The sequence below is a fragment of the Papaver somniferum genome, chromosome 6, assembly GCF_003573695.1.
Source record: "Papaver somniferum cultivar HN1 chromosome 6, ASM357369v1, whole genome shotgun sequence".
In the NCBI taxonomy this organism is placed as follows: Eukaryota; Viridiplantae; Streptophyta; class Magnoliopsida; order Ranunculales; family Papaveraceae; genus Papaver; species Papaver somniferum.
The window spans coordinates 115,878,653-115,903,595 of record NC_039363.1 but is presented as its reverse complement, the minus strand read 5'-3'; the positions used below and the strand labels follow the sequence as shown (position 1 = coordinate 115,903,595).

The window sequence follows — 24,943 nt, the reverse complement described above, 5'->3', positions numbered from 1 at the left end:
ATACATATTTACAGTAGTTTTATATCTCTCTAATAATCGATTTGAAATATTCCCGAATAACATCAATGACACAATATCACTGTTTCAGGCTATTTTCAAATGATTAACTTGAATCATGATTTAGGTCATAAACAATAAATTTTTCTTAACCAAATTCTTCAAGTTTTGAACAAATGTTCTTAAGCTTAATAATTCATATTTCGAGAATAATTAACAAGATAAACTTGACTCAAAATTTCTATTGTGCTTGTAAAAGTCTACTTAGTCATGCGACTTTGTGTCATAGATAGAAAGGTGAAAACTTGAGTAATAGGTTGGTTCAATCTTCAATTAACTTTTGTCAATGAAGTTCTACCGATGTTTTCTGTTGATTTTCGCCTTCAAACGGTAGAACGTAGTGATGTACACTCTTCTATCCTAATCCGACGCTTGACTAAATATAAACTAGAAATCAAGATATAGTTTTGATCAACTAAATTTGCTAACAAGCTTGAGATAGAAACACTTGTGAGTTAGACCAAGCAATGCTCTAACAGAACACCTAGCCAAAAACACCAATTTTTTTCCAAATAACAACACATAGTGTATCTATAATGCGTATCTTAGTGAAAACATTATTCTCGTATTCAGATAAAATAATATTAATGAATCAATCAAACCCATACACGCACAAAAATATAAATCATTAACATTCGCAAAACAAAAAATAAATAAATGATATATGGATTGTCTAATCACGATGAACTGAGGAAACTTTAAAAATTCTCTCAAATGCCTCATCTAAGCAAGCATTAAACAATGTCTGATCAATCAATTCTTTCTCAGCTCTAACTTCTATCCTCATCTTTCCCATGCAGCTCACCATTGTTACCATGAGACTCTGTATTTGACAAATTTATCCATCTTCAATTAAAATAAAATAGTATAATTCATATTATGTTATAAGAGATATATGCTTTAACGTTAAAAGAGAATATGTTTTCGAGTATATATACTCCTTGGATGTCAATGTAAATGAAACCAATATCAAAGATTGACTAATATATGTAAGTCATGCTAACTTGAGACCAACAACCAACCTGAATTACCTTTTTCTTTTGTTTTCCAAAAACACAAATATTTCTACTCTTCTGTTATGGATGAGTTATGTTTAAGCTAATCTTTGGGTGATTAATGAGTCTTTGGTTATGATGAATATATCTGAGTGTTTGATAGACATAGATGTGATGATTTTTTAGGTTTTTTAATTTGTTCTATCTTAATGCTTTAATTTTTTAAAATTTTCTCTTTATCAGACCGGGTGAGAAAATAATTAACAGTATTCGTTCTTTAGGATCTGGTTGTTTGGTCATTTTATTTTCAGGATTTTGTCTTACCTCATTTGTCCTCTTTTGGGTTGTTGTGGGTATTATTGTATTTGATATAATAATAACAGGAGATTTCATTGTTTCTTTTCTTAATCTCTTCTTTGTGTAGCTTTGATATATTTATGCGTAGAAGTATTGTGTTTTCAAGCCTCTTTTATCATGTTTAGGTTGTTGTTGGTATTGGTGTAATTGATACAACAACAAGGGATGTGAGGTTTGGATCTGTTTGCTTGATCTTCTTGAGATTGTGATACAATATTTTTAATGTTTGATCTTGGAATATTGATATGTTATAATCTTTATTATTAACTTAAATTGTTGTTCCCCAAAGACGGTTGAGTCTGCGGATTTGTGTTTATCAAATGACTTGTCTATTGCATCCCAATATTGTCTGGGTCCTAAGTTTTTTCTTTATTTTTTTACTTCATTTTTTGGTGCTTCTTTAATTATATTTAATTTATTTGGTGATAGACCTGATCCCAATGTTTGACTGGGTTTCCATTCATCTGGTCTTGAATTTATCATTTTTTTTAGCTGCCTTAATTTGGGTATTTTTTTTGGAAAAAAAAATCCCAAATCTTGTTATTCCTTTGTTTAAAAACCAATTCAATTAAGTTACCCTTTTTTTGTTTTAAAAATCTTCTCAATATGTTGTTGAACACTTGTATCTCTGTTTTTAAATCTTTAATCTGGTTCCAGGAATGAATTGAAATATGTAGTAATTATAGGGATGATTATCTCTGTTTAAGTGTATGTCCATCGGCAGGTTTTAATCTCGACATGTCTTTGTTTGGTTTTTTTTACAAAACAAGTGTACGTGCATTTTGTTCAACCTTTCTTGAATTTTTGTTATTTAATCTTAGTTTCCCTGTCTTTGTTTTTATGTTTGATAGGTCTTCTACTTTTCCTTGTCGCGTTGGTATATCGATATTTAGTTTCAAACGTTTTTTTATCTTCTATTAGTTCCTTTGCTTAAATGTTGTTACATAATTAAGGCATTTTTTAGATTATGGTGGTTGATATGGGTATTCAAACTTGTTTGTCTAAGTTCTTTTATTAGTCTCTGTTGTTTGTTTTTTGACTTTGGGCATCTCATGTTGCTCTCCTTCTTTTTGGTCGTCTAGTTCTTTCGCATTTTCATTGAGTTTTTTTTTGTTAACTAGGTTTTTTTTCCCATTTTCTGACTGTGTTTTTGTTGTCTTTTGCATTTTTTAACTGTGTTTTTTGTTAACTAGCTTGGCCAAGAGATCTCCTTGTGTTTTTGCGCTTTTTATTTTTCTTTGAATCTTGGTTTTACTTCTTTTTCATCACATATATGTACCGAAAGAATCTCATATCTACGACCCCGCTCCGCGGACCCAACAAAACCCAAAGGCTAGCTCCCATGTTTCCTTTTTTTTCTATTACAATTACTCCTTTTTTTATTTTTATTTTTTATTTGTGACTTAAATATTTAACGTTTGGGTTGGTAAAATCGGCGAGTAAAGGAATGTCCGGCAGAATTCTGTTTTAGCTATAAAATGGCCTTTTTTTTGCAACTTTTTCATTAAATTTTTCAAATTAACTGCTATGGTTAAAATCTCTTGATGGTCATAATTCAAGTCCACTAGACTTTTTTTCCTTTTAAGTTACCGTACTAGGGTGCTAGCTAATTGTTACTTATTTTCCGATTCAAGTTTTCTCTGCAAACTGTCGATATAGTTATGATAGTTTGCATTTCATATATGTTTTGGAAGGTTTTTCTTTTTTTTTTTTGATAAGAAGAGAAAATTTTATATATGGGAGAACGGACACAATCTATAAGAGCTACAGGAGGTAGCTAAAACAGAAAGACCGATTCCCAATTTAAAACCGAATTAGAGAAGTTGATATGGAGGCGACAACCCGAAGCAAGCGCCCAACTCAACACTAAATTTCTTGCAGCAAAGCAAAGGTCGGAATCCGTTTTGAATAAGTAATTATCCTCGGAAATTCTATTGTTTCGTTCATTCCACAACACCCAAACTATAGCTGATGGAAAGAAGTCCCATACAACTTTTCCTACAGGTAGCCTAATGGTTTATTTACTAGTCGATGTTAAAGTAGCCTTGTAAGATTAATTGTTAGTTTTTGACATCAATTTCTTTTAACTTCTAACGTAATTGTTGATAATTAACTTTGGTTTTATATCTTTCAATTGCCAGCTAAACTACTTGCTTTGTTTTTTGTTGTAATTATTTAGGTCTTTTTCTTTTCTGTATTTTGTCTTACAACTTTCCTTGTTGTAGCTTGTTTCTTCTCTATAATTAACTTTTATGCTTTCTTAGTCGGTTAACAACTAGTTTAGAGTTTTAAACATGAACTAGTCAGAACATCAACTAGTTCAGTGTTCTAATGACAACATTTCAAGTTCACTAGCATGACGTTACATTGAGCATTAGGATCTGGGCGTTTTCCTCTTATGTGAAGTATGGAATGCTAGATAATATAGTAGACGTTGTCAATTAAATTGTGTTGAACTTAACTATTACTTTAAGTCTTTTGTTTGGTCATAGCGAACATTATTCGGTCCTTTTTTTTTTCTTTTTTTTCCATATATGATTAGTTGTCTTTATTGATTAATATCTGTTTTGTTAGCTAGGTTAATACCTGCTTTATTAGTTTGGCCTCACCTTGTACAGTTTCGTAGCTTTTAGGTTCAGATCATCTGGCTTTAATCTTGTTTTACAATCTCATATATATGTTTTGGGCCTGTATTAGCTTTTTAGGTGGCATATTGTTAGCATTTCCATGTAATTTGTATTACGTGTGTAATTTAATCAACATCCATGTGTTTTATTTGAATAGGAAAGTGAAGGCTCATCTGAAAAAACATGATGTTGAAATTAATATTGGCTTTGTCATTTTGGCTTCTTCCTTAAGTAGATTAATCTCAAGGGCCGGTAATTCCATTGGCTGTGTTTTTTCGAAGATGCAACATCAACTCTAACCAAAAGAATCTTTGATTGTGGCACTATGGCTCAACCATCAGCAATTAGCAGGACCCACTTTTCTTGGACAAGCCATTGTGACACTTCTATCAGTCTTGTAATTGTTAGAAGAACTCATGAACCTATTTTGATAGTTCTATCATGAGCAATGACGCTCAAATATCACAACTAGCTTATCGACACATACATACTTCCGGTATTAGAAGATAACTCCTTGTTTACCGAAGGAGAATTGAGAATTCCTAAGCCTCCGAAGACTTACAAATGTTTTGTTTATCCTTGCATTCTTATAACTAAACTCTCTTTTATGACTTATCTTGTTGTACTCTCTTTCCTTCGTCAAGATTTTGTCCTTATAAATTTTCCTTAAAATAGATTTAAACGAGGCAACATGTGCGTGTCCAACACCGTTTTATGTCTATTCTTCTAGGATATCAGTGGTTTTACTATTTACTGCCTATTTTCTGTATTTTTATTTTTATTTTCTTTTTTGTGTAAAAACTTTATTATGTATGTTTCAAGTCGAGGTAAATTGACAGGGGTAATCACTGGTGTATCCCTATGCCTAGAGCAGCTCTAGACAAATTCAATACCTCCATCTAGCCTTGACTATAACTTTTATATCAAAAGAAAAAAGACTAATTACCTAATTGTTAATAAAGGTATGCACTATGCCGATATGGGGAGCAAAATTACAGTTTACTACTCCCTCTGTTTTAGAAAAAAAAATAGACTTGTTTGCACAAGAAATACCGAAAACAATCATCTATATTTACATGTTTTTTCCTAATTTAATAGTCCCCTTTAAATTTTAAAGAGTTGTCCTAATATGGGAAAAATAGTAATCTTAGAACAATTGACCATCCTTCTACGAAAACAAGCCTTTTATATTTGGGGATTTTAATAAAGTGCCACACTTCCAATTTGCAGTTTAAGAAAATGCCACCGTTTTTTTCAGAGTTTATTTAATGCCACACGTTTGACCTTTTCCATCCAAAAAAATTGTTGCCATCAGTTAGTGCATAGGTGGCATTTATCCAGCTTAGTAAAAGACATATACACCCTCAAATCTGTCACCAACTCACCAAACCCATTCCTTATTTTGAACAGTGTAAGTCATTGCCGGTCTGAGTTGGCTGGTTGGATCGGTCATCGCGCTAACCAGAATAAGCCATCGTCGGTACCGAGTTGATTCAACATAACAAAGATTAGATCGAGTTTCAGCTGTTTTCTGCGCTTTTCTCAGGCAAATTTCAGCCATTTTCCCTGCAAATTCCTAACATTCATCTATACTTCCATCGCTGCTTCATTCTTTTCAGTTCTCTAACATCCAATAAACTTATCGTGTCCCTGCAATGATTCAATCTAACACAAACACATTCAATTTCTATCTTGAGCCCTAAATTCTTCTCTGCAACCCATAACTCAAACTCAAACACATTCACAGCACAATCATCTCACAACACTACTAGGACCATGCCTATGAATCACTACCTCAACTCAAAACCCCTCTTTCTCACAGACCCATTCATTCCATGGCAGTGAGCTTAATGTCCATTCGATCAGTCAACAACAACAGGAGCTTCAAATTTGTCTTTCCTTCTGTTAAATCTCAATTCCACCAGTGCTTCCATCTGCATAGACAACACCAACAACATACATTCAAACCCTAAATTCTAAACTGTAATCATGGCTTCATGTCATAACCACCATACTCATCTTATCCATCTCAATTCACTGTCTATAGATACGTCCATAAATTTAACAACAAAACTGCATAACTTAAACAAAATTCATAGAGAAGAACAATTACCTCAAACTCATTTACTCAAGCACCAGCCAGTTCATCCCAGATAACTTCATAATTCATCTGAGTTCCAAATACAAACTCTAACTATTGAACTTAAGCTAGTCTCCAACCGTGACTCTCAATTCAGATCAAACCCACCTCCAATTAATCATCTAAACCCTCAATTCAGTTCATCCATCAACATCAGTTCTTAACCAACCCTAATTCAATTCCCAAATATTCTATTCTCTCAATCAAACTCAATTCATCGATCAAAATCTTCCAATCTATTCAACCCATCCTTTAATTCCTTCTTATTCACCCTTAATTGAATCTCGAAATTCATTTCAGGAACCCTAATTTCTTCACAATTTCATTAACATCTCAATTCTTCTTCAAGACAATACTACAACTTCAATTTAGCAATAACCCTTTGATCTTCATCTGTTAACATCCCGTTTAGCTTATCAATTCCAAATAAACTCAACATCAAACTCTAACCTTCACAGAAACACTTCGCTTCAACTCAATCGTGGATTCTAACCAAACCCAACTATGAACTCATCAGCACCACACTCGGTTGATTGGTTTCACTAATTTTCTGCAAGGTTTTCTCAACAGAGATTTCATCTCTGGAACGCCGGAGAAAAAGAAGAAGGAGAAGGAAGAGAATTAAGGAAAGAGAAAGAGAATTCAAGTGTAGTTAGGTAATGTTGCTTCTTGTGACTGATTCAAATCGACCTAATAGTGTGAGTCATTGTCGAGTTTGGACCAACACGAATTCAAGGGTAGTTAGGTAATGTTGACACGTTGTATTGACTTTTTCAATGATTATAGACCGAGTTAGTGGGTCCTGACGGAATATCTAACGGTTGTGGCATTTAATAAACTTTGAAAAAAACGGTGGCATTTTCTTGAATCGGGATTTGCAAGTGTGGCAGTTTGTTAAAAATCCCTTTATATTTTACATATCCAATCTTGTCAATTTTTGTGAAACGGATGAAGTAATAAGCAGAAAGACTTCAGTCTTTAATCCTCGAGGTTAATATAAGTCCCACTCATTTTACGGTACCTACATCCTATGCGTTATTTAAAAACTACCTAAAATCTGATGCGAAAATCTAAACCAATAAATTTTGATCTTACCTGAGGAACATTCACCACCATAAAGTAGATAGCCTTAACAGGATGGTTTGCTAGAGATATTTTCTCCACCGGTCCTATCAAATTTGATATGGCCATGCTTGACTTCCAAATGATATCCCGTATGTATTTAGAGGTTTCCTGCATTTTGGAGATATCAATATGTTTGAATTAATAGATTTTGAGACATCACATGATTGCAATATTCTGAATATAACTGGTTGCAACAATTACCTCTGGACCTCTTAATTTTCTCATTAGATCGATTAATTTTCCAGTTAGATAAATGACTAAGGAGTTCTTCTTCTTCGTGATCATTTTCTTAGCTTCAAATACAAATTCTAATGGGTAGGAAGTATCAAGATTGGTTGCATTAGGGATGGAGACATGGATAAAGCCGAAGTTGTTACCCCATGGACCTTTGGTTTCTGATTTCCCCATTTCCTCGACTGATTGATAAGTTGTTATTTCCCTAGTGTTGAGTAAAACCAGAGCAGTCGAACGTGTATTGCCAGAACCCTTGTTTGCGGTTTCATGTATAGTCTTATCCCATAAAATATTATACCAACGATCACATCGTTAAGCGTCTGTTTCAGTTAAAAAAAAACAAACACACTTTTAAATGAATTCTAAAAAAGAACATATAGCATAGGAACTCTCTACGATAAATTTGTCTTCATTTAGTTATGTCCAGAACTTAATAAAAACGAAGGGAAGAAGTGAAAGACTATTCTTTGCTTGGATTTCTTTGATTTGATCAAGAGAAAATGTGACAGTAGATATTGAAACTGGCCTAAACTCCACTCCCTCTTTAGCTGACCTGCCCTAGCATGATCCTCCAACATATTACCCTTCCAAAGAATCCAAGTGAAATCCGTTATACTGTTCTTGAACACTGACAAAATTTCAAAAGTGTACGTACACTTTTCATCATCCACCACGTGTACAGAAAGAGACACGTGGAAGGAATGCAAAACAAGATATCAAAACATGATAGCAAGCATCTCATCAGAAGATGCCACCGGTCAGCAGATCTGACGATCAGGGACAGAGGATCACAGATGTATGATGGCTCAGAGGAGCACCAGATAATACTCCTTGGGTGTTATCACACCCAATCCCGAGAAAGATCCCAGATCAATGGCCGAGAGGAAATTTGGCTGACACAGATGTGACCAGACAAAGAGACACTTGTCTGACACGAGCAGACACCCATCTACCCGCATTAAATACCAAAGAGATATACACGTGTCAATCGGCTCGTGGAAGAGGCGAGGATAATCCTTCGTATTCAAGCTCAGGCCGCAGCATATGCCGAAGACCTCTGCGTAATAGGCACAAAGCACAAGAAGATAAGATTACAACGGCGCCTCAGAAATGGGACCCACGTTCCAACCCTATAAATACCCCTCACCACTAAGAGAGAAGGGATCGACCAATGTGGAGCAATTATAGGAGAATATAGGAGAGAGAAATAGGAAGAGTAAGTAATCCCCCTACTTCCGCAGACCTATGTATACTCTAAAGTCATTCGACTATCTTTGTAACCATTCAATACATAGTGAAACACCAGCCCCGTGGATGTAGGCCTTAGTGCCGAACCACGTAAATCTGTCTTATTTATATTTCAGCACCTTACATTCAGCGTTAAACTTCATATGCTTTACATTTATACTTGATTCTTGGTTTATTCCTCTATACGAACATTATTTATGATAATATTCGACTAGACAATGACAAGCCCGAAGGCTTCGATTCGATGAATCGATATAATCATCCCCTTTACGCATACGACGTACAATTCTAGAATTAGGATGTATGCGAATATTGTTTGTGAACACGTGGATGGCTTCGTGATTTATGTGTTCACAATCTGGCTCTAGAAACAGGGACTTTGTCCCGATAAAAGATTTATCTTATCCTGTGATTTCACCTTAAACGCGCATTATGGTTGTGCCCTATTCTGGGTTCAGCGTGCTTTCAAAACCTTTTTTATTCTGGGTTCAGCGTGCTTTCAAAACCTTTTTTATTCTGGGTTCATGGTCTTCATTTTCACAAACACCATTTCAAAGCAGACAAATCCACGGCTATCTATCACAGATTTGCACGTAAGGCGTTTTTCTTTTAAAACTAAGACTTAATAATCCAGATTCATAAGTTCTCGCGACGGATCTGCCTTTTCAAGAGTTTTCTTTTTCAAAAGTAGTCTGAAAACAAAGTCCATGATTTTTTATTAGAGGATTTGTATTGCAAAAACTAGACCGATGGAGTCTTTACATTTTTCTTTTATTAAGGCCCTTGGGCAGCTCATTTCCTTCTATTCCAATAATCTTGCGGATACGAATGGCACTAACCCGATCCTCGTGGATATATTTGGTTCTCTTTATTTATTCCCCTATGCAGAAAAAGATTAAAAATGAAAAAGATACTAGAGGCAGGAAAAACCAAAGCCTCATCAAAGGAGACACCGAGGATTACCCCGGTCATGACCCGAAGCAAGCAGAAAGGAGACAAAGCTAAAACAGCTACTCAGAGGAAGGATGCTGCGGAAATCACCTCACCTATGAACACTAACTCCATTGCAGCCGCGGATCTCAAAGCAGCAGCCACAAAGAACAACGCAACTGTTGCGGCCCTCCAGGCTACAAAAGCTAACAAGACTTTGGTTTCAAACCAAATCCATCAACAAAAAGAAGGGGTGGCAGAATCTATGACACATCAGCCCGCACATCCACCAGTCTTCGGAATGCCGTCAACCAACGGTCAGAATCAAACCATACCAGTGGTTTTAGTACCGCGGGTGGAAGCTCAACCGAGGGGACCAAACTTGGAGATACCAACAATTGAAGCTGATCCTCGGCCACCCTTAATACACACAGTAGACGAAGGGGGAACTATGGTCGTAGGGGTACAAGCCGGAACTCCCAAGACATCACAAGTTGCGAAGATCCAAGTTTTGAAAGTCCTTCTCTCATGGCCATGTAAATTTTTGTCTTGTAATATTATATCAAAAAAAAAAAAATGAAAAAAAAATAATGAAACATCATTACGTTCTTTTTGTTCAATAAGGCCATAGGGAAGAAGAAATTTATAAGTCAGGCAAGAAATCGAAGAGAAGAGTTAATTGTCAAGGTTTTATGAGGTTCGAGAGTTTATCATCAACAGTTGAAGACCGAAGAAGGCGTTGTTTCTACTGGGCACTGTGAGAGAGTCGAAGAAAGATGCATTTTGGTTGCTTTGTTAGTCTGCTTTCAATCTGACACAAGATCTTTCTAGCACTGGTTTAACTCATCACACGTAATTAGTCCAGCTGTATAGCAGATTTCCCTCTCATTTTTATCTCTCTCATAATCTTATCCAGCTGTAAAGCAGTGGACGCATCTTACAATGTTTATCTAGCTGTATAGCGGATATCTCTTTATCTAGCAGTCGTGTGGATGTGTCTCCCCTTTTCTTCAGTTAGCTTTAGAGCTGACACCTTTAATTTCTCTGGCATTCTAGTTACTTAGAGATAGGTTGAGAATATGTATGTCCTCATAGCTCTTTGGATACTTGTGACCAATTAGGAGTAAAGGTTTTGTGGGTATATCTCTGATAAGCCCTCCCGAGACTTTAACTCGGCCACTAGGTCCACCTAGGGGTTTAAAGGCTTATTGCATACGCTAAATGCAATCGACGATGCCTGCGACAGTGAGTTAGGATTTTATTTTCTATTTGATTTGCTCGGGACTAGCAAATAATAAGTTTGGGGGTATTTGATAGACGCATTTATGTGTCTAGTATATATTAATTGTATACATTGTTAGTGCTCGAATTTGTACTTATTTGGTTATTTTATTTATTTGTAGGTGTTTTTGGAAAAATAAGGCTTTGCGGCGAAATTGGCTAAAAATATGGCATTTGGACCTCCGTTGATAGTGTACCGGAAGCGCCCCAGAAGTGTACCGGAAGTACCCCATAAATACCCCGGAGGAACCCCAAAGAAGTGCGGAAAACATCCCGGAAGAATTGCGAAAGGCACCACTAAGTTGGATAAGGGGCACCCCATTTCAGGGCATGTGCTAAAGGGACTCTCGAACTGGATAAGGGGAGGTCATCTTCATAGTTTCAAACTGAAAAAATGGCGGGAAAATGCATGCAAGAACTGGCAGATTTTGTGTTCGATCTTGGAGCTGTTTTAGAGCGGTTCAATGGGTGTATTTGGTATGTATGGACTCTACAAGACATAAGGGTCCTTTTTAAATCGTCTAGACCCAACCAATTGGGCTGGATAAGTCGGAAAAATCACACGAAGTCCAAACAGGGACACGTACTTTTTGTTGAAGTTTCAAAGAATTTTTGAGAGAGTTTTGGGCGAGTCTCACGCTGGGTAGACTCTCTATAGTATTATTCAAGTCCTGGGAGAGTCTTGGGGAAAGTTTATAGCTAACAAACGCGTACAGGGAGATGACAGGAGAGATATTCTCTCAACAGCGCAGAGAAGAGAAAAAAAAGAAGAAGTTGGATTCACTCGAGATTTTTGGGGGTTTGGTAGCTATATAAGTGTTGGGTCGAGTCATAGAAAAGTTTGGAAAGTTTTAGGAGAGAGTTAGGAGGAGTTTAGAGACGAGAATAAGAAGTTTCAGGAGGTATTGTTGCTACTGCTGCTGCTCGAGGAGGAAGAAGAAGACGAAGAACAGACTCGCAGAGTCCGTCGTTCTTCGACAGTCTTAAAAGCAGAACAAGTATCGTTCTTATACAGCAGTAAGGGATTATCGTTTACAGCAGTCTCAAAAACACTTACCCCTTTGTAACAGTGACGCTGTAACACTTCTACAGCGTTGCTAATTCCTGTTTCATCTTATATACATCAATAAAAACACCTATTTTAGCCATGAATACATCTTGTGAGTGTGTTTTTGGGATGAGGAGCTAAACCCAATCCCATGAGTGATAGAGGAAGCCATTCTCACAATAATTATGTGGTAATCTCTATTTTATTAATTTATGCATTATTTTTATATGATTAATTGCATTGGTAAAAATGATTTAAATGGTTTTTATTAATCAATTGTGTTTTCCCTTGATAATGCATGCTTAGTTTTAGACTCTTGATGCATTATACTTGTGATTAACATTTGATTTTTTTGGAAAATCTGCTTTTGGCAATATTTAGAATCAACCCAATTATTTAAATTGCATAGTAAAAAAATATTAGATCACATAAGTATTGTTGAATGGTGGAATCTTAACCCCTATTTCTCCATAAAATTTTACGTCAGTTTGCTATTTCCCTAAAGTTTATTTAAATCTAGAAATTTTGTTACCTTCACAAGTCTGAAAAGAACCCAGTTTTTACCACTTTTACAACATCATTTGAAAAAACCATCAAATTTTTGGCGCCGCCGACGCGGACCTGTGTTTAGTTAGCATTTTTAAGATTTTTTTTTTTATTTATTTGTTCTTCTTTACGTTTCTTGTTTTTTGTCTTTTTCTTTCAGATTCTTGAAGTTGGAGCGAAAGAAATTTTTGCCAAAGTTTTTGGTGGAGATTTAAAGACTTGGAGTAAAAGGCAAAGCAAAAGGAGCAAAAGAAGAAGAATTTTATTTATTTATTTATTTATTTGATAAAAAGAGAGAAAAAAAAAGAGAGACATTTTTATTTTTGTAATTTTTTTTAGACTTTCTTTTCTTTTGTATTTTTTTTTAGACTTTCTTTTCTTTTGTATTTTTTTTTATGGACTTTGGACATTAATTTTTGGACATTTTTATTTTTATTTTTTAAACCCTACGGAAGGGTATCCTTAAATACAAACTGTTTGCAGGGAAGGACGACGATTACGATATCGTCTCGGCCCCTCGGGTTCGCACATGACATAGGAGTCGTGGCCCGAGTCGACTTCAACGGTTCATCCCCCGTCTGGTACGGGAGGTAAGTCCAATCGAAACACTCGCGAATCTCCTGCAAGCGGGTTACTGTACTCCTTAAGGTGAAATTTTTGAGGACGAACCACTGTTTTTAATTCCTAGTAAAGGGCAAGGCCTGGCCTAAACAAGATAAGGGTTCGGATTTCATCACCGCTCCCTTCTTGCCCGCCTTAGGAAAACGAAACCTAAAGCGAACCTAAGCCTAAAATTTGGACTAGAAAGAGACCTATAGGGTATCGAGCTTAACAGGACAATCATTCGAAAAATATTGGTTACTCTTTTAAGCACACCTCGAAGTTCTTGACGGTTTCTGCGAGTTGAATGCGTGACTGCGCCGCATTGGATCGGTGAGGTTTTGGGTATCAAAGCTCCACTGAGCTTCCCTCGCCTCGATTCAACTTGCTTTAACTCGGATTGATTCCAGAGGGGTTTGCTTAAATTGTAACGAATTCCCTTTCGAAGGATTAGAAGCTGGTCTAGAAACAATCTAAGTGGAGCCATCATGCTTGTTGTTTGCTAGAAATCTTTAGGTTTGCTGTGGTAAAGTCGAGTCAGCCTGCTGTGTGATTGCTAGAACCTTCCTGTTAGGATTTTTATTTCTTTTTGAATTCTTTTTAGTGTATGCCCGATTTTGTTAATAGGGCTTGGAAAAGAGATACTCTAGGTCGATTGATTAGCGAAAAACCTAGTAGTTCTTCTGATTTAAGCAGGGAGCTCGAAGACTCTTCTTTGAGAGCCCTGTTTTTGGAAACTTCAGTTTTGAGAATTTATCTCTGAGTGACAAAAGTACCCCTAGTACTCCATTTGTGCCAACGATGGCAACTTTGAAAGATTACATGTTCCCAACTAGGACCAACCGAGCTTCATGCATTAAATTGCCAGCCACTACGGCTAATTTTGAGATAAAACCTAGTATTCTTCAGATGATCCCTATATTCTTAGGAAAAGATGATGAGAACCCTTATTTCCATATTAGGGACTTTGAGGAAATCTGTGGGACAATTAGAATAAAAGACCTTACTGATGAAGTCTTGAAACTTAAGATGTTTCCCTTTTCTTGAGAGATAAAGCCAAGACCTGGCTGAACAACCTACCATCTGAATCCATAGAAACATGGCAGGAACTTATCGCTGCCTTCTATATGAAATTCTACCCTAAGCATAAAACTGCAGCTGTTAGGCAGAAAATTAGTGCTAGTGTGCAACAAGAGGGAGAGTCTCTTTATAGGTTTTTAGAGAGATTCAATGATCTCCTATCTCAGTGTCCTCACCATGGATTTGATAATGAAACTTGTACAGATTATTTATGATGGTTTGACTATTCGACCAAAGCCATGGTTGAATCTATGTGCGCTGGTGAGTTCACTAGTAAAAATGCTGATGATGCTTTTACCTTCTTAGGAGCTATCGCTGAAAAATCCCAACAGTGGGAATCTTGTGTTGAACCCCCTAAAAGACTCTTGGTCAATAGAAGTAGCACCAATATGGTAGATACGAGTTTTGCGTCAGATGCTAAGTTTGCTGCTTTATCCAGAAGGTTAGAAGCTTTGGAAATGGGTCAGTCTAAAAATAGGTCCCTTGTTGAACCTAATAGAGCCTCTCAAGTCTCTAGTTGTGGAATAGAGCCCGATAATTCATTTTGGGAAGGTCAGGTTAGTGAAGAACAAGCCCATGCTGTCTATAACAATGCTAGGTTTGAGAACCGTCAGAAGTTTGACCCATACTCAGAAACCTACAACCCTGGTTGGAGAAACCATCCTAATTTCTCTTGGTCTAAGGGCCAGAGTCAAGGCCAGTCTAGCAATTCTCAGCCTCCCCCAGGTTTTGGTTTTAAGAACTCTTCAGGTCAAACCCAGTTTCAGAACACTTCTGAGAAAAAGATCTCTACCTTAGAGGAAGCTATCACTATGTTAGTAAGTAACCATGACATGCTATCAAAGAACCACATGAGCTTTCAACAAGAAACTAGGCAGGAATTGAAGAATACTTCCCAGTCTTGCCAAGTTAGAACTTCAAGTAGGACAAATAGCTAAGTTTATAAGTGAGAGAGAAATGGAAGGTTCCCTAGTCATACTGATCCTAACCCTAAGGAGAGAAATCGTACAATCATGTGAATGCTGTCACAACCCTAGGAGTGGAAAGAAAGTTGACAACAAGGTCCATGCCTGATAGTGAACATGCTGTAGTTCACCCTGCTGAGCCAGAAAATGAGGAGACTGATAGAGTCTCTAAAGAGACCAATGAGGGTCCTGTTAGCCCCTTTGTTCCCAGAGCCCCGTTTCCCCAGCTGCTAGTTCCGACTAAGAGGGAGTCCAACTTTAATGATATATTGGAGGTTTTTAAGCAGGTTAATATCAACCTTCCATTATTAGATGCAATTAGGCAGATTCCCTCTTATGCCAAGTTCCTTAAGGACTTGTGTACGCGAAAGCGTAAGCTCAGTGTCCAGAAGAAAGCCTTCATAGCTAGTCATGTGAGTTCTATTATTCAGAATACCACTACTCCTAAGTATAAAGACCCAGGGTCCCCTACCATTGCTTGTACAATAGGTAAGTACCGTGTTGAGAAAGCGTTGCTTGACTTAGGAGCCAGTGTGAACTTACTTCCATACCATGTGTACCTTAAGCTAGGACTTGGTGAGATGAAACCTACCCAGATAACACTTCAGTTAGCTGATAGGTCCGTTAAAGTTCCTCGTGGTGTGATCGAGGATGTTCTCATAGAGGTTGACAAGTTTATTTATCCAGTGGATTTTATTATCCTAGATACCCAACCTGTCCCTGACCAGAGAACCAAATACCAGTGATTTTAGGTCGCCCGTTTTTAGCCACGTCTAATGCGATCATAAACTGTCGAAATGGTATTATGAATCTATCTTTTGGTAATATGACTATTGAGTTGAATATTTTTAATGTCAATAAGCTACATTCTGAGCTAGATGACACGTGCATTGAAGAGGTCAACATGATAGGAACCTTAGTTCCGAAGTCTGTACCAAACACCGAATCGGAAGATCCATTAGAGAGTTGTCTAGCCCGTTTTAGCATGGATTTTGACGATGATAGCAACATTGAACAAGTAAATGCTCTGTTGGATTCTATTCCTATGTTAGATACCGATAGATGGAAATCTAGGTTTGAACCATTACTAGCTACCGAATCTACCTTAAGCCCTTATTTCGAAGAGCCTAAAGATCCTCCTAAGTTGGACCCCAATTATGCATTTGTAGGCCCATCTGAGATTTTGCCTATAACTTCCATTTGGATAGTGATCATGAGATTAGGCCAGTAACCGTGCTTCAACACAATAAGGAAACTCTAGGGATGACCATAGAGGATATGAAACATATAAGTCCTATAGCTAGTATACCTCAAAAGAATTTAGAGGATGAACCACCTGATTATAACTCAGAGAAAGCAATTGACCTTTTTCAGGAACCGGATGGTCTAGAAATTAGGAATATTGTGACTAGTTTATCTAGAGACACCCAAAACTCTAAGTTTGGGGGTAGTGAACTAGAAGAAGCTCTAGAGTATTTTAAATACTCTCCGGATCCGGAAATTCAAGCCATAGTTAAAGGTCTTACGGAGAATAGTGATTACCCTAAATTTGGGGGTAGAGATTGTCAATTATCCCCAGTAGAAGTCCCTAACTTGGGACTCAAGCCTAGTGCATCTGAGGTATCGCTTGAGTCTATTCAGACTCCACAACCTGATCCGCCTGATACTGTCCAGGAGAAAATCCATATGTTAGAGACCCGTTTTTCGGATGAATCTGTTTGCCGAGACACTCATATGAAGCCCAAGTGGGCACCTCAGATAAATCCAGTTGTCTTGCGAGAAACTTTAGATCAGGTTGTGCTCTATCTGCTCATTTTTCTGATCTTGAGCATTTGTCTCCTATTCGTGGCAGTTCTATTTGGTCTTATGGACCCACAATTGTTTCGACTATTGGTATACGACTTTGAAGGTGAAAATTCTTTTAGAGGTATTTGATGTCTAGCTAATGACTATAATTTAGCATTTACTGGGAGGCTCCCGCGTTCATGTGATACGGTAATATCCTTCCTTATTTCTTTTCCCCCAGTGGTAATAGTTTCTCCTTGTTCATGCTTTTAATTTCATCTTTAGAACATTGAGGACAATGTTAGATTTAAGTTTGGGGGTATGGGAGAAACTTTTGTGTTGCATTTTTGAAACTTCTAGCGTCACATGGTATCCGGTTAGCTAAGTTTACATACTGTTTCTCACCGAAAAGATAGAAATTGGAATGCTACAGATAACAACTTATTGAGACATTAGAGAAAAAGACATTGAGATCCTTGAAATTCAGGAGAGAACTTGTTCTTTTTAGAGGGTAACCGTGATGGACCTAACCATACATGATGGAAAGGCAAGTAGGTCAGGAAATGCCAGAAAGACAAAGCAACCTCACAATGTAGTCTTAGTTACTGGATTGCGACTCTCTCTCAGTAGAAACTTATCATCATCAACAAGCGGAGCGACATCAAAATCTATGAAGAAAGTGAAGACGTTTTAGGTTTAGAAGCAACAATATAAGAGAATAATTCAAACATCACAAGTTGCGAAGATCCAAGTTTTGAAAGTCCTTCTATCATGGCCATGTAAATTTTTGTCTTGTAATATTATATCAAAAAAAAAAAAAATGAAAAAAAAAAAATAAAATGAAAAAAAAAAATGAAACATCATTACGTTCTTTTGTTCAATAAGGCCATAGGGAAGAAGAATTTATAAGTCAGGCAAGAAATCGAAGAGAAGAGTTAATTGTCAAGGTTTTATGAGGTTCGAGAGTTTATCATCAACAGTTGAAGACCGAAGAAGGCGTTGTTTCTACTGGGCACTGTGAGAGAGTCGAAGAAAGATGCATTTTGGTTGCTTTGTTAGTCTGCTTTCAATCTGACACAAGATCTTTCTAGCACTGGTTTAACTCATCACACGTAATTAGTCCAGCTGTATAGCAGATGTCCCTCTCATTTTTATCTCTCTCCTAATCTTATCCAGCTGTAAAGCAGCGGACGCATCTTACAATGTTTATCTAGCTGTATAGCGGATATCTCTTTATCTAGCAGTCGTGTGGATGTGTCTCCCCTTTTCTTCAGTTAGCTTTAGAGCTGACACCTTTAATTCTCTGGCATTCTAGTTACTTAGAGATAGGTTGAGAAATGTATGTCCTCATAGCTCTTTGGATACTTGTGACCAATTAGGAGTAAAGGTTTTGTGGGTATATCTCTGATAAGCCCTCCCGAGACTTTAACTCGGCCACTAGGTCCACCTAGGGGTTTAAAGGCTTATTGCATACGCTAAATGCAATCGACGATGCCTGCGACAGTGAGTTAGGATTTTATTTTCTATTTGATTTTCTCGGGACTAGCAATAATAAGTTTGGGGGTATTTGATAGACGCATTTATGTGTCTAGTATATATTAATTGTATACATTATTAGTGCTCGAATTTGTACTTATTTGGTTATTTTATTTATTTGTAGGTGTTTTTGGAAAAATAAGGCTTTGCGGCGAATTGGCTAAAAATATGGCATTTGGACCTCCGTTGATAGTGTACCGGAAGCGCCCAGAAGTGTACCGGAAGTACCCCATAAATACCCCGGAGGAACCCCAAAGAAGTGCGGAAAACATCCCGGAAGAATTGCGAAAGGCACCACTAAGTTGGATAAGGGGCACCCCATTTCAGGGCATGTGCTAAAGGGACTCTCGAACTGGATAAGGGGAGGTCATCTTCATAGTTTCAAACTGAAAAAATGGCGGGAAAATGCATGCAAACTGGCAGATTTTGTGTTCGATCTTGGAGCTGTTTTAGAGCGATTCAATGGGTGTATTTGGTATGTATGGACTCTACAAGACATAAGGGGTCTGTTTAAATCGTCTAGACCCAACCAATTGGGCTGGATAAGTCGGAAAAATCACACGAAGTCCAAACAGGGACACATACTTTCTGTTGAAGTTTCAAAGAATTTTTGAGAGAGTTTTGGGCGAGTCTCACGCTGGATAGACTCTCTATAGTATTATTCAAGTCCTGGGAGAGTCTTGGGGAAAGTTTATAGCTAACAAACGCGTACAGGGAGATGACAGGAGAGATATTCTCTCAACAGCGCAGAGAAGAGAAAAAAAAGAAGAAGTCGGATTCACTCGAGATTTTTGGGGGTTTGGTAGCTATATAAGTGTTGGGTCGAGTCATAGAAAAGTTTGGAAAGTTTTAGGAGAGAGTTAGGAGGAGTTTAGAGACGAGAAGAAGAAGTTACAGGAGGTATTGTTGCTACTGCTGCTGCTCGAGGAGGAAGAAGAAGACGAAGAACAGACTCGCAGAGTCCTTCGTTCTTCGACAGTCTTAAAAGCAGAACAAGTATCGTTCTTATACAGCAGTAAGGGATTATCGTTTACAGCAGTCTCAAAAACACTTACCCCTTTGTAACAGTGACGCTGTAACACTTCTACAGCGTTGCTAATTCCTGTTTCATCTTATATACATCAATAAAAACACCTATTTTAGCCATGAATACATCTTGTGAGTGTGTTTTTGGGATGAGGATCTAAACCCAATCCCATGGGTGATAGAGGAAGCCATTCTCACAATAATTATGTGGTAATCTCTATTTTATTAATTTATGCATTATTTTTATATGATTAATTGCATTGGTAAAAATGATTTAAATGGTTTTTATTAATCAATTGTGTTTTCCCTTGATAATGCATGCTTAGTTTTAGACTCTTGATGCATTATACTTGTGATTAACATTTGATTTTTTTGGAAAATCTGCTTTTGGCAATATTTAGAATCAACCCAATTATTTAAATTGCATAGTAAAAAAATATTAGATCACATAAGTATTGTTGAATGGTGGAATCTTAACCCCTATTTCTCCATAAAATTTTACGTAAGTTTGCTATTTCCCTAAAGTTTATTTAAATCTAGAAATTTCGTTACCTTCACAAGTCTGAAAAGAACCCAGTTTTTACCACTTTTACAACATCATTTGAAAAAACCATCACCAAGCCATAGGGAGTGTGGATCCCGTAGTAAGCATCAACTGCTTTAAGTGGGGATTAGACCGAATGAGTCCACTATTTGTTGAGATCCACGGAAGCGTACCTAAGACAGAAGGATATCTTCGAATAATTATTGAGAAATACGCTCGTCTTGAAGAAATCCAGCGTGAGAACCCGAGGGCACAAACGCAGAGGTCTCACCGTACCAATTCCGCAGAACAAACCAGCGGGGCCAAAAGAAATAACTCAGTGGAACGGCCTCATGAAGATAGGAGGGAACGAAGAGATGAACGGCGAAAAGACGATCGAAAATTCAAAGATCAGGTTTACACGAAGCTCAATGCTAGCTACGCTCGGATCTTGCGAGAGATCAAAGGAAGGGAAAATTTGGAGTGGCCGTGGTCTAATGGAAAACAGCCCCCAAGAACCGAGAAGTCTAAAGATTACTGTGAGTATCATTGCTTCAATGGACACCAGACCGAGAAATGCAAAAACCTCAAAATAATGATCCAAAAATTGATTGATGCTGGCGAACTCAAGCAATACATACGAAAGGAGGTCACCGAGGACAGATCCAAACGATCCAAGCAAGTCCAACTTCCAGAGGGAAACCGCACAATCAACACCATCTCGTGTTCCGAAGCCGCAGGGCCCTCACTTACAGCGCAGATAGGAAAGAAGCTACGGAAGCAATTCGAAGACCACTGCGAATTATATAAGATTGATGGCGTAGAGGTGGACGAGCACGAAGAGTGGATGGACGCACCTATCATCTTCGATACTGAAGATATCGAAGAAGATATGGAAGACCATAACGATCCCTTGGTCCTTACACTAACAGTGGCTGGATGTAACCTCAAAAAGATCCTCATCGACTGGGGAAGCTCAGTGAACGTTCTATTCTACGACGCCTTCAAACGGATGAAACTCCATGATGAACAGCTAATGACCTCTTATTACACCATCTACGGGTTCAACGGAGCGCCCACAAAGCCATTGGGAAATATCGTGTTGCAGGTGAACGCCGGGCCCATGAAAGTAGAAACACGATTCAGCGTGGTTGACGCCCCATCCCCCTATAACGCCATTATTGGACGAAAGTGGGTACATAAACTCAAGGGAGTGGCAGCAACTTACTACCAATATCTCAGGTTCCCTACACCCGAGGGAGTGATGGAAATCAAGGGAGATCGGGTCTCTGCAAAAGAGTGCCAGAACACTCAGGATCGTATCAACAACGAACAGGAAGAGCCGCGAAAAACCCAAAGGATCAAAAATAAAGAAGCTGCGAAAGAAAAGGCCATAGACCTGTTCCTCAAGGAAACCGCAAGGAAGGGCTTGACAAAGGATGATAATGTCCTTAACACAGAGGCAAGTACTTCAGCATCCAACGAAGGACAGAAACATACCAAATAGCAATTAAAGAACGTCCCATTCCTTGGGGACCCGAAGCCGGTGTTCACACCAGTGGAGCCCGTAAAAGAAATCAACATAGGAACGGAAGAAAACCCGAAGATGATCAAAGTAGGGACCATAATGGACAAAAAAAAAGAAGATTCCTTAACCAAATTACTTAAAGAATACGCAGATATATTCGCTTGGAAGTTAGGAGACATGCCGGGGATTGATCCGAAAATAATCCAACACGAGCTGCGCATCAAACCAGGCACGCCGCCTTTCAGGCAGAAAATAAGAAAAGTTGCACCAGAGTATCATAAGGCAGTAGAAAAAGAACTTCGTAAACTACTAGAAGCAGGCTTCATCAAGGAAGTCAAATACCCTACATGGATCTCCAACATGGTCGTCGTTCCTAAGAAAAATGGAGGGGTTAGGATATGCATTGACTTTACTAACCTCAACAAGGCATGTCCAAAGGACAACTATCCCCTGTCGAGCATAGATCAACTGGTTGAAGCAGCGGAAGGATACGAAGAGCTGTCATTCATGGACGGATATTCTGGTTACAACCAAGTAGCCCTGGCAGAAGAAGATCAACTACACACATCATTCTACACCCCGCATGGACTTTATTGCTACACTAGAATGCCCTTTGGACTTCGAAACGCAGGGGCAACGTACCAAAGAATGGTCGATGCTATCTTCAGGCCATGGATTGGTAGTACCCTAGAAGTCTACGTTGATGACATGCTCGTCAAAAGTAGGCTGCAAAGATCACCACCAGGACCTGAGAGATATTTTCGAAGCAATGAGGAAACATCACATGAAAGTAAATCTAGAAAAATGCACTTTCGGTGTCACCTCAGGGAAATTCCTCGGATATCTGGTAACAAAAAGGGGTATTGAGGTAGACCCCGCGAAGATTCAGGCCATAGTGGAAATGCCATCTCCGAAGAATTTAAAAGAAGTGCAAAAGCTCAATGGGTCCTTAGCAGCCTTGGGCAGATTTATTGCCCGATCCTCGGACAAATGCAAACATTTTTTCAATATTCTCAAAAAAGGGAGTAAGTTTGAATGGACCGCAGAATGCGAAGAAGCCTTCCAAAGAATCAAGGAACACCTGGATTCAATTCCGATCCTGCAGAAGCCTGATCCTGATGAGGTTTTGGCATTGTACATAGCAGCGACAGAAGACGCAGTTAGCGCAGTGTTGGTCAAAACCAATACGAAGATAGAACAGCCTATCTATTATGTCAGTAAGACCCTCAATTCTGCGGAAAGGAATTACACGAAGATTGAAAAACTCATCCTGGAATTGGTATGGGCTACTCAAAAGCTGAGAACCTATTTCCTAACTCACTTCATCCGCGTCCCATGCAAAGCACCACTGGAAGCAGTCCTCAAAAGCGCGGGAAAAGTAGGTAGAATAGCCAAGTGGAACACCCACCTGGACCAATTCAACATCATTCATGAAATTCAACATTCCCAAAAATCCCAAGTTTTGGCGGATTTCTTAGCAGACCTCCCCTGGACAACGATGAAGAGATTAGGGGAATACCAGAAGCCGACGAGGAAAGCAAGGATCCAGTTGATGTCCTCGAACCCGCGAGTCAAAGACAATGGGAAGTCTTCGTTGATGGTTCCAAAAATAAGGAAGGGGCAGGAATAGGCATTGTCATCACCACCCCAACTGGAGAAAGGATCGTACAGGCACTCAGGTTAGAATTCAAAGAGCATACTAACAACATCGTCGAATACGAGGCAGTCGTACATGCCCTCCGCTTAATAATAGAGATGGGGGTAACTGATGTAAGACTGACAAGTGATTCGCAGCTTGTCATACGGCAAATAGGGCTCGAATACAATGTGTACGACGACACCCTCTCAGCTTACATGGCCTTGGTCCAAACATTGGCATCACAAATTCCGAACATCAAGTTCCGGCACTTATGCAGAAGGGATCTCAGGCACGCGGATGCCCTAGCATATATATCATCCATGCTGAAGGACAAGAGTATCGAAGCTATCAAAATAACAAGGGTATACGAGCCTTCGATTGCATCACAATTTTCCTTTGCTACAAATCAAGATACAGTGGAAGAAAATATCGAAGATCAGGTGGGAGAAGACATCCGTGACGATTTTGACGAAGAAGATATCCTGTCAAGAGCAAATCAAGACGAAGATTTCAACAACGAAGATGATTGGAGAATGATGATCCATGCGTTTCTCAAGGATGGAACCTTACCCGCGGATCACAAACAAACCAGGAAAATACTCTCCAAAGTAGGAAGATATGATCTTCGGGATGGGATCCTGTACAAGAAATCTTTCCTCGGACCGTTACTACGTTGCTTATCCAGGAAAGAGGGGCATCGAATTCTAAACGACATCCATTATGGTGACGCAGGGAATCATAGCGGCATGAGATCACTAGCCGACAAAGCAAAAATGCAAGGATATTACTGGCCCACAATGATACAAGATGCTGCAAGAATGTCCCGACGATGTGAAGAATGTCAGCGTTTCGCCAAAAAGATACACGCACCAGCAACAACGTTGAATTCTGTGGATAGTCCGTGGCCATTTGCAAAATGGGGCATAGATATCGTTGGGCCTTTCATCGAAGGATCAGGGAAAAGACGATTTTTGATAGTAGCCACGGACTACTTCAGTAAATGGGTGGAAGCCAAAGCCTTAGCCAGGATCAGAGACGTGGACGTGTTTACTTTCATATTCCAAAACATTATTTGCAGGTTCGGCATACCAGCGGAAATCGTGTCCGATAATGGTAAACAATTACAGGGGAAAAACATAGACATGCTCTTCGACACTTTCAAAATAAGGAAAAACAAGTCCACCCCCATATACCCTCAAAGCAACGGACAAGCGGAAGCTACTAACAAGACCCTCGCCCTTATCCTCAAAAAAATTAGACGAACACAAGGGGCGATGGTGTGAACAGCTACACAATGTATTATGGGCATACAGGACAACACGAAGATCTGCCACTGGGGAGTCCCCATTTCTCCTCACTTATGGAGCTGAAGCAGTCATCCCAACGAGATCCTCATGCCAACCACAAAGACCGAAGCATGGGAGAAAAATCTCACAACAGACATGATGTTAGAGAGACTGGACGACCTGGAAGGAAGGAGGGAAGCAGCATTGCAAAAGATGGAAAATTATCAACGGAGACTAGCGAGAGAGTACAACAAAAAGGTTAAGCTTCGAAATTTTGTAGAAGGGCAGTATGTGCTAAGAACAATCCCGCAGTATCAACGAGAGAAGAAATGGGGAAAGTTAGCACCTACATGGGGAGGACCTTTTATAATACACGACATTGCGGGA

At 38.5% G+C, this 24,943-nt stretch overlaps 1 pseudogene; it reads right to left on the bottom strand.

The window, feature by feature from the left end:
* Positions 1-730: 730 nt before the first annotated feature.
* Positions 731-24,943, bottom strand: part of LOC113291352 — a 31,687-nt pseudogene continuing 7,474 nt past the window's right edge.